Genomic DNA, 12,883 nt, shown 5'->3' on the forward strand with positions numbered 1-12,883 from the left:
TTATAGCAGCTTATGAAGGATTAGCATCTGTCTGTTTTGAAGGCAGGTTGTAATGTGGCCTCTTCACATACATTTGTTTGGATATGAATATTGTGAATTACCATTTGTGCAAAGTAGTTGCTTTCCCCGTGTTCAGTCAGCTTTACTGTCACTAAATTTGCTTAAATGTTTAGCTACCTATGCTCTCTCTCACTTTTGAAGGAAGGGAGGGAAGAAGTGTGGTAGAACATAGTCATTATTATGAGTTATATTTGACACCATTATGCAAAGTTAGGGGTGTATGATGGGGTCCAGAAAGGGGTAGCACCTCTGGTGTGGGGACTTGTCGTGTCTCTTCGGGGCAGTTTGTGCACCTTTGGTCCCCACCTCTCACCTGTGGCTCCAAGAAGCTGTAGCACGCAGCAGCCACATCCTGATAAACCATTTCGACAGGCAGGCTAAACCAGGTGAGGGTAGCTGGCGGGTCTGAAACCTGCAGTGAGATAGGAAATTGCCTATGCCAGCACGCAAAGCTGGCCCCGGCGGATTGGACGAATGAGATCAATAGCAAGATCCAACAACCAGGAAGGCACTTCTGCAACACTCTGTGGAAAGTGAAGGGCATGACAAAGCACCAAAGACAGCACGGCCATCCACTGCACCCTAGGAAGTCCCAGCCGTGACGACTTTTCGTACCACTGGAACCAGGCTTCTGAGGTCGAGAGAGGGGAACTGCCCCCTGTGCAATGGCTTTTCCACTTCAAACATTCTCCCGCACAGGTTCTTTGCGCAATTCTCATCATCGGACACAATGGACTACCTACATGCAAAATTTTTTTTTTTCTTCGGTTACTTTTGCACCCCTTAGGTCTGGAAGAAAGAGTGACAGAAATCACTATTTCTGCTGCAATGTATATAGGCAGTTTTGGCACTAAACTAAACTAGACCGAAAAACTGCACAGCAATACAAAAATTTGTCTTGTGAACAAAACTATTATAAGTCCCTTTAAAAAAGAGGCACCTAAGTGTCAAATAAGAAAAATAAAAACAAAAAAGTATGATCCTGACAGCATGATGATATCTAAATAGGATTAAAATTTCTCCCTCCTGAAAACAGAGTTGCAAAACTGCTGTAAAATTCAATGTTTCTGTTTAACTTTTGAGCAAGTTATGAGTTGTTCTGAATATTTAGCTTCCTGACATTGAATGTTTTCTAGGGGGAGAGAAAAATCCTTCAGTCCTACTTTGATGTTAGCCAAGTAGAAACCAGCTAACAAGCACAATACCGTTATCACATCAGCCCCCACCCAACTGAAGAGAGCTTCCATCTCAGAACAATGATGATAAAACTGCAACATGTAGCATTTTTAAGCTTCTGAAGATTTCATATACATGATTTACAGAAGAACTCACCTTACTTCCAAAAGGGCCTGGTCTAGCTTACCTTCCCAAATTCTATATTAATATTGATCTTTCCTCTCTTCTGTTTTCACTGACGAATAGTTATGGACACTTTTAATCCACACAAAGTTTTTCATTTTCCTTGTTTGGTTTTCTTAAAAAAAATAAGGCATCTACAACGAGGGTGGGCTATCTTGTGCCTGCAAGTCATTGGTCACTACTAGATACTGAGTGCTTTTTAAAGTCAGTCCACTTGTTTAGGAGCAAAAATAGGACATTTTTTTGAATCTAATAAAAATCCATTTTTAAAAGTTTTGATCACAAAGGTTTCAAACACAAGCAGCAGAATTTAAATAGTACTGGTATTTTTAGTCTTTTAACATCAAAATATATTTTTTCATTCAGTGAGACTATCTGAAACTGAGAGTCAGTTACATAGACGCCTTTGCAACCATGATCACGTCTATTCCTCCTTTTTTGCAAGTGGCAGAGTAGAGGGAGAGAAAATAATGGAAAAAAGAATTTAAAACAGCAGTCTTCAGCAAGTTTCAGGTGTCTAGCACCACTACCACTGTTTATTAGAAATCTAAAATTCATCTCTCTTTCAATTTTTACTGTAGAACTCAGAGTTCCATTATTATATTATATTCTATGCAGAGCTTGTATAATATGGCTACATATCTACTACAAAAAAGCAAATATAAAAAAAATATTCTGATGAGAAGCCTAACTTTCACTCTCCAAAAAGGAAGAAGAATGCAGGATCTTCAAACTTTCACATCAGTCTCTGGGTTAGGAGCTATCTAATTTTAAGTTTACTCCACAACTTCTCATGGGCTGCTGAATGTTGAAGGGGTCTAGAAATGGGGTAAGGTACCATAACAACAATAAATTGAAAAGAGGAAATAGAATAAATAATATGGGACAAGAAGAGGGTATTGAGAGAGAATTGCTGATCAGAATCAAACAGTGAGCTACAACAAATTCAAAGAGGCTCTATTTGACACAATTTCTATTTTAAAAATAAGTATGGTTGAAAATCTTCTGCAAAAGGAAGTCAGTAGCATCTGCAGGACCTCACATGGTTAAGTATTTCTTAGAAAGGGTCCAATCTCAACACTTGAATCACAGACTCTAATACTCTACAGTGTGATTCATACACTAGTCTCTCTTGGCAGTCACTTGATAATGAGTAGGACGTCTTCAGGTCACTCTCCTATTTGCGAGTCTGTTGGTGGCTGATCAGCCCAATTCTGCAACCACAGATCTTACCACAGAAGGTGAAGGTGCTGGTTGCTATTGGAGGGGCATGGGAAAGTTTCTGACACACTTTTCTTCTTCTCCACCTCTCCTAATCTGCACTGTGGCGTGAACTCTCAAACTGTGTCACCCCCTCACAGATTACCATTCTCCACTAGAGACAGTCTTGGGCAAGATTCTCCCAAGTGTGGACACCGATGCTGCACTTTTCCCACGTGTGCCTTCAGCATGTCCTTATATCGCTTCCACTGGCTCCCAACATTTTTTTGTCCTTCCTCCAACCCAGAAAACAATCTGTTTTGGGAGGTGCTGATCAGACATTCGAACCATGTAACCAAACCAATGAAGTCACTGATGAATGATAACGGCTTCAATGCTGGTCATGTTCGACTCTTCCAGGACACTAGTGTTCATGAGCCTATCCTTCCAAGAGATATTTAGGATTCTCCTGAGGCAGAGATTATCCTGTTCAAGTGCTTCAAATGATGCTTTTATGTTGTCCTGGTTTACATGCATACAGAAGCATTGGAACATCCACTTCAGGGTATACAAGGAGCTTTGTCTTGGAATAGACATCCCGGTTTTTGAAAGCTCTTTGTCTCAGGCCTGTGAAACAGAGCTTTCCCAGCTCAGACTTTGCTGGATTTCTGCATCAATGTCAACTTTAATGGCAAGATGACTTCCAAGGTATGGGAAGTGCTCCACATTTTCCAGCAGATCTCCACTGACTTCAATAGACGGTATATGAGATTGTCCCATCAGCAAGGTTTGGTGGAGCACCTTGGTCTTTTTGATGTTCAGTGCGAGGCCAAAATTCTCATATGCTTCAGTGAAGGCACTTAAGATGGTCTGATGGGCTGCAGGAGACAGAGCAGAAACCACGTTGTCATCCACGTTCTGGAGATCCATGATCGAGGTCATGGAGGTCTTGTTTTTAGCCTGAAACTTCCTGAGATTAACTAGCTTCCCCTTCATTCTACGGACAATCTTCATTCCATCTGGAAGCTTGCCATCAATGAGGTGAAGGGTCATGGCAATGAAAACGCAGAATAGGGATGGGGCAATGATGCAGCCTTGTATGACTCCTGTTCTGCCCTCAAAGGGGGTCACTTTGAGATTCGTCGTTGCTCAACACCACAACAAGTCATGCTGCCATGAAGCAGCCTCTAGATGCTAATGAATTTTTGGGGGTAGGCAATCTTTGAGAGAATGGGTCACAAGGTGCTACGAGTAACTGAGCTGAATGCTTTGATCAGGCAGATGAAACTCGTGTATAATGCTTGGTTTTGTTCATGACATCCTTCTTGCAGTTGCTGGGCCGAAGCCACACTTGGATTCTGGGAGAATTTCTTTTGAGAGTGGCAGGAGTTGGTTCGCAGGAGATTCAAGCTAACATTTCCCCTGCCATTGCCAGGAGGTAGAAGCCACAACAGTTTCCACAAACTGACTTGTTGCCCTTCTTGAAGAGACTAATGATCAGCATATCTCTGAAATCTCACAGCATCTGTTCCCTATCCCAGATTTTGAGAATCAGGAGGTGGAGCTGTTTGTGGAGCTCTGGCCTGCCTTCTTTGAAGGCTTCTGTGGGCATTCCACCTACGCCAGTCGCCTTGTTGCACCTTCATCGCTCTGATGGCAGCTTGGACCTCACGCAGGGTAGGAAGTATTGCAAAATCTTCCCTACATCATTGATGAGGGACTTGGCCTAGAGTGTTGTGTGGATACCAAATTTCTATCTGCCTCTATATCCGCAAAAAGTGAGCCGCAGATACTGGTGGAAATGTACAAGATTCTAGACACAAAATTTGTATCTGCATCCACATCCAGCTATCTGCAGCTCATTTTTGCAGATACCTGTAGTTATAAAGCAGCTATCTGTGGATTTGCAGACCTCTACATACTCCTTCACTTAGGATGTTACTAACTGCTACCACAGTATCACCCACCCTCATTATCACTACTTAAGAATAAGGTCAAACATAAGGTAGAGGATTTGGCACAGCATCCCAGGAACTCCTTATTTCTCCTCTCCTTTTCAAGATTAGAGGAGGACAAATCCTACAGCATAATATTCCTGTTGCACCCCACATTTCCAACAAAAGTGTAGGAATTACATCAGTTTCAGCACTTTCACACTGCTAAGGCAAATATATACAATACAAAAATGCAATTTTCCTTAGAAGTAGTAGGAGTTAAACAAGATACACAGATATGGGAGGGTAATAGAAAAACAGGAATGAGGACGAGCTCGCTGAGTCCTCTTACGCCAATGAGCTTAAATTCAGGATAAAGCTGGGGCCATTATTCAGGTTGCTGGGAATATTACAGCTCAGCTTTGTTGGGACAAATTGTGGAAGGGAGGAATCGGATAGCTTCTCTGCAGTTTCTAGATATATTTGAATTTTCCATTTTTTTTATAGTCTCCTGTTTCAGAATAGAGTTTGGAACTATCTGCTTGTAAAATGAAAAAGTCTGTTAGGAACAATCTGAGGAAAAACTTTCTAACATAAAATAATTTTAACAGTATGATTCCCTGAAAGTTAACAAACAAACAAACAAACAAACAAACAAACAAACAAGCCTTTAGCTACATTTCCTGTCTTTATATTTCTATCTTGTCTATTAGAAATCAAGTTCAATGTTCCTTGGTTTATGTATTGCCTTTTTAAAAGTGAAACCCTCAAGAAGTGACAATCTGAAGAGGGATCATACAGTTTTCAAGGAATAGTCCTTCCTATCAACATCCTACAGAACAATGTATTCTACAGTTATTCCCCCAGACTGTCAAATGAATGGATGGGGAAAAAAAAAAGACATCTGAAAAGAATCTTTTTTTTAATATTCTACCCAATAAAAGGAACAAATGGAATGACTAGTGTGGAGAAAGTAAATAAGGAAAAATTATTTACTTGTTCCCACAATACAAGAACTAGGGATCAGCAACTATAATCAATCAGTAGTGGGTTTAAAAACAAAAGGAAATATTTCTTCACACAATACACAGTCAACCTGTGGAACTCCTTACCAGAGGATATTGTGAAGACATGGACTTTAACATGAAAGATAGTGTCCATCAGGACTGGGAGGAATGGTGTCCCTAGCCTCTGTTCATCAAAAGTTGTGAATGGGTGACAGAGAAGGGATTGCCTGATGTTTACCTGCACTGTTCATTCCAATGGGACACCTTACATTGGTTACTGTTGGAAGAGAGACTACTGAGCTAGATGTACCTGAATCAGTATGGCCCTTCTTTTGCCTGAATCAGTACGGCCCTTCTCACATAATTGTTTAGGGAAGAGGAAGGTGAAACCTAGTATAAAGCAAGTCCTTTGGAGTCAACCTCTCATTTATAGACAGCTGATGAACCACCATTCCAACATGACTATTTAATGGCTGGATGCTCCACATCTCAGAAGTGTCCTATATTCAGTGCAAAAGAAACAATTCAAGACATGACACCCTGAATTTGAACAACTCTACGTTAACCATGTGATCAGAAGTACGCGGTTATATCCTCCCATAAGCATCCAAGGCTAAATGGCAGGCCAGCATTTTGCATCATCACTTGTTTATTGCAGCTACACTCACTTATATTTGCAATCATGTACCCTGAAGTAAGAAAGAGGACAATGGAAAATTTATATCTGCATATATATCCTGCAGTAAAGCATTTTTGAAAGCCCATTGTGATTTACTATTAAGAGCCACAAAAGTGCATGACCAACTTCTGTCCACTTTGTCTATCATGCCATCAACACAGCTACAGCACTACATTTCAAGAACTATGTATTATTGCTATCATTAGTTAAAATACAGGCCTTCATCCTGCAAACATTTATGCATATGAGGAGTTTAAAATACAGGTGTTAACTACTTGCAGGGTCAGAACCACAATTAGCATCGATGCTTTAAAAGGAAAATAAATGCCTATAATTTCCATCAACATAAATCATATCAGTTTGGATATAAGTGTGTAATGACATTAAGTTCAAAGTCAAAGCTCACCTCCCAGCCTCTGTGCAAATTTAGAGAAATACAGTTTCTCTTCTACATCAATTTACCATGTAAAGGAGGAAAGATACTGATCTGTACTATAGCTGATTAAAAGATATCAATTCCACATGTATTCTCAGGCCAGAGTATCAGAAGACAACCAAAACTCTAAACTTCCACATATTTGGACACTGGAGCTCCTGTGGTTCCAGGCAGCAACCCTTTCCTCTTACCTTCAACCAGCTTTCTCTCAGCAACTATGTAGAATCCCCAAAATAACTGAAAGACAGGGGAAAGAAAACAGTATGTATTGAGCAAAGCCTCCATCCAATCCAATATAACATGACCCTAAGGGGGAGGGATAGCTCAGTGGTTTGGGTATTACCTTATTAAACCCAAGGTTGGAAGTTAAATTCTTGAGGAGGCCATTTAGGGATCCAGGGCAAACAGTTTTTTTTTTTTTTAAATTCAATCTGTCAGGGATGGTGCTTGGTCCTGTCAGGAGGGCAGGGGACTGAACTCTATGGTCCCCTCCAGCTCTATGAGATGTGTATCTCCATTTATTATAAGTTTGCAACTCCCAGCCATTACTGATATAGCTTTCTAAGTTCTGTAGATTTCTGTAACCTTTGTAGCAATTATTGTCTGTATAACCTTTGAGCTTTGTAATATTCCATCATAGAGAAACTTTCATATTGGTCTTATAATGTCTTACAGAAACTTTGCAGTAATCTTATAATGTAAACGCTACGTTCACAGCTTAAGCATTACCTTGTAAAAATCTGTCTGTAATTGCATTTACAAGTGTGAATGGGGATGTGCATGTGCACTGAACTAGGCATTAAAAAAAAAAAAATGTTCTAACTGCAACAAGGGCTCCTAGCACTCCCTAATCAGAGATTACCGATGTCTTCAAAGAAATCTCATACAAGATCAGGAACAGCTGCAAAACTTCCTGAAGTTGTAGGGTCTGATAGCAACTCCAGTACAGCAGGAGTTTATTCACTAACCAACTGGCACTAGACCAGATGCCAAGATGTGCTGAAGCACAGCACCACAAATTTGAAGTGATAAAGCTTGGCACAGCATCTGCCTTAGATGGGAGCCATGTAAAATACTTGAGTAATTAGTTTGCCCCTCCAGGTCCACCAAGGGAAGGTAGATTTGTACAGACTCAAAGTTCAAGCAACTAGCAACTCTATCTGTGCTTCCAAGGGTAAGCCCTATAAATAGCTCCAAGAAGCTTCATGAGAATTCCCTTGAAGTGCCTCAAAAGAGAGTTTTGGAGGCATTTCCCACTTCTTCTCAGAAGTCACATAGCAGTAGTCAAATCTGACACTGAAGCAAACAGTGCAATCTTTGTTAGTCTGTTGGCTGTGTGGTCATAGCCTAAGTTATTTCAAGAAACAGCAATTATTTCAAAATAACTTTGCTGTCTGCACCTGCTATTTTGAAATAAATAAACTCGAAAAAGCAGGTGCATTATTTTGGAATCATTAAGCCTCACTGAAGAAGAAATAGCACCTATTTCAAAATAGTAATTTCAGAATAGATGCTGTTAGACATGGGACAATGCTTACTTTGAAATAGCTATTTTGTGCACAAACTATGTATTTTGAAATAGCTAAGTGGTATTTCGAGATACGTTTTTTGTGTGTAACTGCCCTATTGTGAAACAGCTATTTCGGAAGAGCTGATTTCAAAATAAGGCTGCTGTGTAGACATAACCTTAGGACCACCTTTTGCTGTATAGACAAAGTCTGAAGCAACAAGGCAGTCCTTCCTTCTTAGCAGCTAAGAAACTGATCCTGAAAATAAGTTATACCTATGATGCTCTCTCTCACTTGCTTGGTTTAATCATCAAAGCACCATAAAATTGCTATTGTGTGCACTCAAAAGAAACAACACACAAAAGTGCTGAAAAATCGGCACTAAAAATGTTACCCCAAAAAAGTGGGTTAAAGCACCACGACAAAGCACTCAGCAATTTTATTAATAAAATTTTCCCTGGCTAGGAATGGGCAGAGCAGTAAACTACATCAGAGGATGCTAGAGAAGAGATTACAGACACACAGCTCCCACTGGAAGCTCCAAACACTGACCATTGTCAAGAAATAACTGACCGGAGAGTTCTAGAAGCAAGCACACAATAACCGAGAGAAAGCATGACCTTTGTGCCAATCTTCTATGGCTCTGTGCAAGAATCAAAAAAACTTCATGATCTTAGATTACAACCTACTTAACATGAGAGAGCTGATCTCCCAGAGCATGAATTCTGGTGATGACATCTTCAAATTAAAAACAGAACTATTTGGTAGGAGTAATAAAGGATATTTTTTTATTGCAATGCAAGGCTTAGTGAGAGCAAGCACCACTTCAGCACCACTAAAAATGATGCGAGCAATCAGTGTGTGTGTGTGTATAAAAAGTTCACCTAGCATCTTACATGAAGACAAATGTAGTCTGAATACCTGCTTCAAACAGTCAACTTGATCTAAAATGGGAAGAAAAAAAATAGTTAACTCAGCAGAGATGTTTTTAATATATTTCCTTTCTGGCTGTTTCCAGCAGCTAAATTTTACTTGTGCTGTCCGCAACTGCTCCCTATAGTGCAGTCAGGCATTCCAGAATAACCAAAGTACATAGCAATTTGGATAAATTTCCTCCCTCCCACCCTCATCGCTCAGAAAAAACTCTGAGAGGGACTACAAGATGTGGTGGCATAGCTCCATTATGCTAGCTCTACATCAACAAGGAAGGGGAATATTCCAGGCTGAAGGAATTTCTGGCCATGGAGGGGAAAGGAAGCCCATTTAAGGCCACATCCCAGACTCAGCACCTGCTGTTTAAGAGTAGCTTTTATCTTCTACTGTTACACAACACACCTAACAAAACAGATTGGAATTAAAGAATAAATTCTCTTCCCTCGCCCCACACTTCCTTTGTACATTTGACACAACTCTGTAAAGCCAATATTGATGTTTGCTACTTACAACAATCTTTCATACACCATCAGTGACCATGTAAGTGTGATTATAAAACCATAAAACTTGACAAGAATGCTGAAGCAAGAGTTGCACCCTTTAAAAAATGCTAGGATTTCTAACTTTTTAGATGTTCAAAATTATACATCTTTATTTCTCAAAAACCAAATTGTTTTTGGAGGCCAGCACTGACAGTGGAACCTGTCTGCAAAAGATAAGAGAAGATTCTTGTTAATGATAGAAGCATATGAGTGCAGGGCTGAAAGTATGGCTATAAGTTAATGGTAGTTAATGCAACAAATTAGCTCAATTAAAACGTGATTAAATCACACTATTTACTAATAGAGCACCAAATGACATTTATCAAATATATTTGGAGGGTTTTCTACATTTTCAATTATAATGATTTTGATCACCACACAGAAGCTTTTACATTGCTCACTTTATATCTTTGATTATGAATATTTGCATTGATGAAAAGATAAAAGAAATTGGATTAAAAAAATCAAGACTCCTCACCCAAGTACTGTCATGCAATCTCTATTATGAACATGCAAATGTATACGGTTATATCACTCTACTCAAAACAAAACAAGATAAAACTTTAGAGCTTATAAGTCCATTCTGTCCTATTTCTTGTTTACCTAATCACTAAGAAAAACAAATTTGTTTACAGTTATGTGCAATAAGGCTGCTGCCTTCTTACTGTATTTATAAAAACCACCTGAAAGTGAGAACAAGCTCTCGTTGCATTTTTGTACCATTACAAGGTATTAACGTGACAGATATGTTAAACATCTCTATGTCCCTTCACACTTCAGCCATCATTCCAGAAGACACACACTCATGATCATCAAAACAAAAAGCAGTCAAGTAGCACTTTAAAGACTAGCAAAATAGTTTATTAGGTGAGCTTTCCTGGGACAGACCCACTTCTTCAGACCATAGCCAGAACAGAACAGTCTCTGCGCCTTAAATATTGAGTCTGTTCTGGTCTGGCTATGGTATGAAGAAGTGGGTCTGTCCCACGAAAGCTCACCTAATAAATTTTTTGCTAGTCTTTAAAGTGCTACTTTACTGCTTTTTGTTTTGATAGTGTATAGACTAGCACAGCTCCCTCTCTGTTACTATTATTCCCATGACACTTGTTAAATAAATAATGCTTTAATTAAATTGTGATTGAATTCCTTGAGGGAGAATTGTTGATCTCTAGCTCTGTAGTTTCACCTGCATTCTGCCAGATATTTTGTGTTATAGCAGACTTGAATGCTGACCCAGCCTATAGTACTCAATTTAAGAATACTTTCTTTGCAAATCTGACAAAATGCAAAGAAAGTATCAATATGAGATTCCTAAAGATAGTTACCCTACAGCACTCAAATCAAGTTTTAGAAAGCTGAAGTGCCTTCCAAATTCTGAGGGGGAGAAGTTGTGGTGTATGCTTTCTTAAAAAAGCAATACTTTGATACTTAAACTGCAGAACCCAAATTACCTGGGGGGGGGGGGGGAAATCAACCTTCTTTTAGGAGCATCTTACACTCATCATCATAATCATAAAAGCAGATCCTCTGAAACGATAGTCAAAGCATGAAAGTGCATACAAATATTAAGTGTATCTAGCCATAAATACACTGGAGGGGGGAAAGGGGGGAATAGAAAAACAAACAGCTATAATAGTGCCACAACTGTTCTCACTTTCAGGTGACATTAAACAAAATGCAGGCAATATTATCTCTTGCAAAGGTAAACAATCTTATTTGTCTAAACTGGCTAAAGTAGCATCACTGAGTGCATCTGTAAGCACTAAAGTTTGACACTTATTTTTAGCACAATTACGTAAAGAAAGTATAGATTCGTAAGTTGTACTTTCATTACAGAGAGATTGAACTACAATACTTGGATAGGCAAACTTAAGATATATTTTTATATTGCAAATTCTTGCAATCAAAAAGGTAAACTAAACACCATACAATTTGTTTTCTGTGATGTAGCTGAAATATATTTAAATATTTGTGGATTTTTTTCTACATTTTCAAATAAATAATACTCTGCAATTAAAACTGTGATTGTGGTTTTTTGTTTTTTTTTTAAATCACCTGTCAGCCTTAGCTAGGAGAAACCTCAAGAGATTGTTTGATGCAGAATCTGCACTGAAACAGATTAAGTATACCTAAACCATCCAGAACAAGGGCTGCCAGATGCACTGTTTTCAACTGGGCTTGTCAGATGTAGCTGGAATATACTGCATTGCTGACTGGGCCATTAGAAATGTGGTTGCTAGCACAGCAGGGCCACATGGCTCAGGGAGTCTCCTTGCACACCCTGATTCCACGCAGCTTCCAGAAACTGCCAGCAGGCCTCTTCTGCCCTGGACATATGATCAGCCATGGAGACTGTGCACACTACCTGCATCCCATATGGAGGCTCCACAACTCCTGGTGTCTGGCTGCAGGGGCAACATCTGTGTGTACAAGGGCAACTTGTATAGCCTCCCTAACTGTCCACGTAGTTAGAGGACTGCAGGGATGCTTCTTGAGATATGCAGTAAAACAACTAAAAGCTTGCACTCCAAGCCTCCTTCTACACCCCAAAGCTCTATCCCAGCCCTGAGCTCCCTCCTCTACTCCAAAGCCCTGATCCCTGGTTTAATGGTGGGAGAAAGCAAGCAACAGAAGGAGGATGGGGTGAGTGGGTTGCAGGCTTTGGAGAAGGGGCAGTGTAGGATGTTCCATTGTGTGTAATTAGAAAGTTAAAAATCCTATCCCTCACAGAAATTTGAACAGGTTAGATAAGAAGTCTTCAGTAATGGGGATTCCACAACCTTCCTTGGAAGCAAAATCCAGTATTTACCAACCCTTCCAGTTAGAGCATTTCCTGATACCTAACCTACATCTCTCATGCGGCAGATTAAGCAGGCCTACCTTCAGTAGGCATGGAGAGCTCATCGATCACCACCCTCTTTATAATAATCTTAAACATACCTGCAGAATTATCAGGTACAATCTTTGGTCTAATTTTTTTCAACCAGGCACAGAAATTTTGTTCTGTGCACCAACATATACAGGTGGGCCAAACAGTAGAAACACATGCTCCCAACCCTGAAAAACTGCAGGCACTCTGCTAATCAACTGGGTGGCACCTGAATCTCTCCTGGGTGGCCACTCAAGCACTCAGCTGCCTTATAAGGAACACTGCAGATACCTTAAACATGTCCAGTTTCTTTACCTCTTCCTTATAGGTCAGTTTCTGGCACTCTCTTCTGGTTC

At 39.8% G+C, this 12,883-nt stretch overlaps 1 protein-coding gene across 6 annotated transcripts in view; it reads right to left on the reverse strand.

The window, feature by feature from the left end:
• ERBIN (erbb2 interacting protein) overlaps window positions 1-12,883 on the reverse strand; it is a 161,361-nt gene that overhangs the window by 140,877 nt on the left and 7,601 nt on the right. The window contains exon 1 of one of the 6 annotated variants that reach the window (XM_074995492.1): window positions 6,867-6,887. The exons of the other annotated variants lie outside the window; for them this stretch is intronic. The gene's annotated coding sequence lies outside the window, so the exon portion shown is untranslated. Of the gene's footprint in view, window positions 1-6,866; window positions 6,888-12,883 lie in introns of those variants that run through there. 6 annotated transcript variants of the gene reach the window in all.

This window comes from Carettochelys insculpta, chromosome 5 (assembly GCF_033958435.1).
Source record: "Carettochelys insculpta isolate YL-2023 chromosome 5, ASM3395843v1, whole genome shotgun sequence".
NCBI classification, from domain to species: Eukaryota; Metazoa; Chordata; order Testudines; family Carettochelyidae; genus Carettochelys; species Carettochelys insculpta.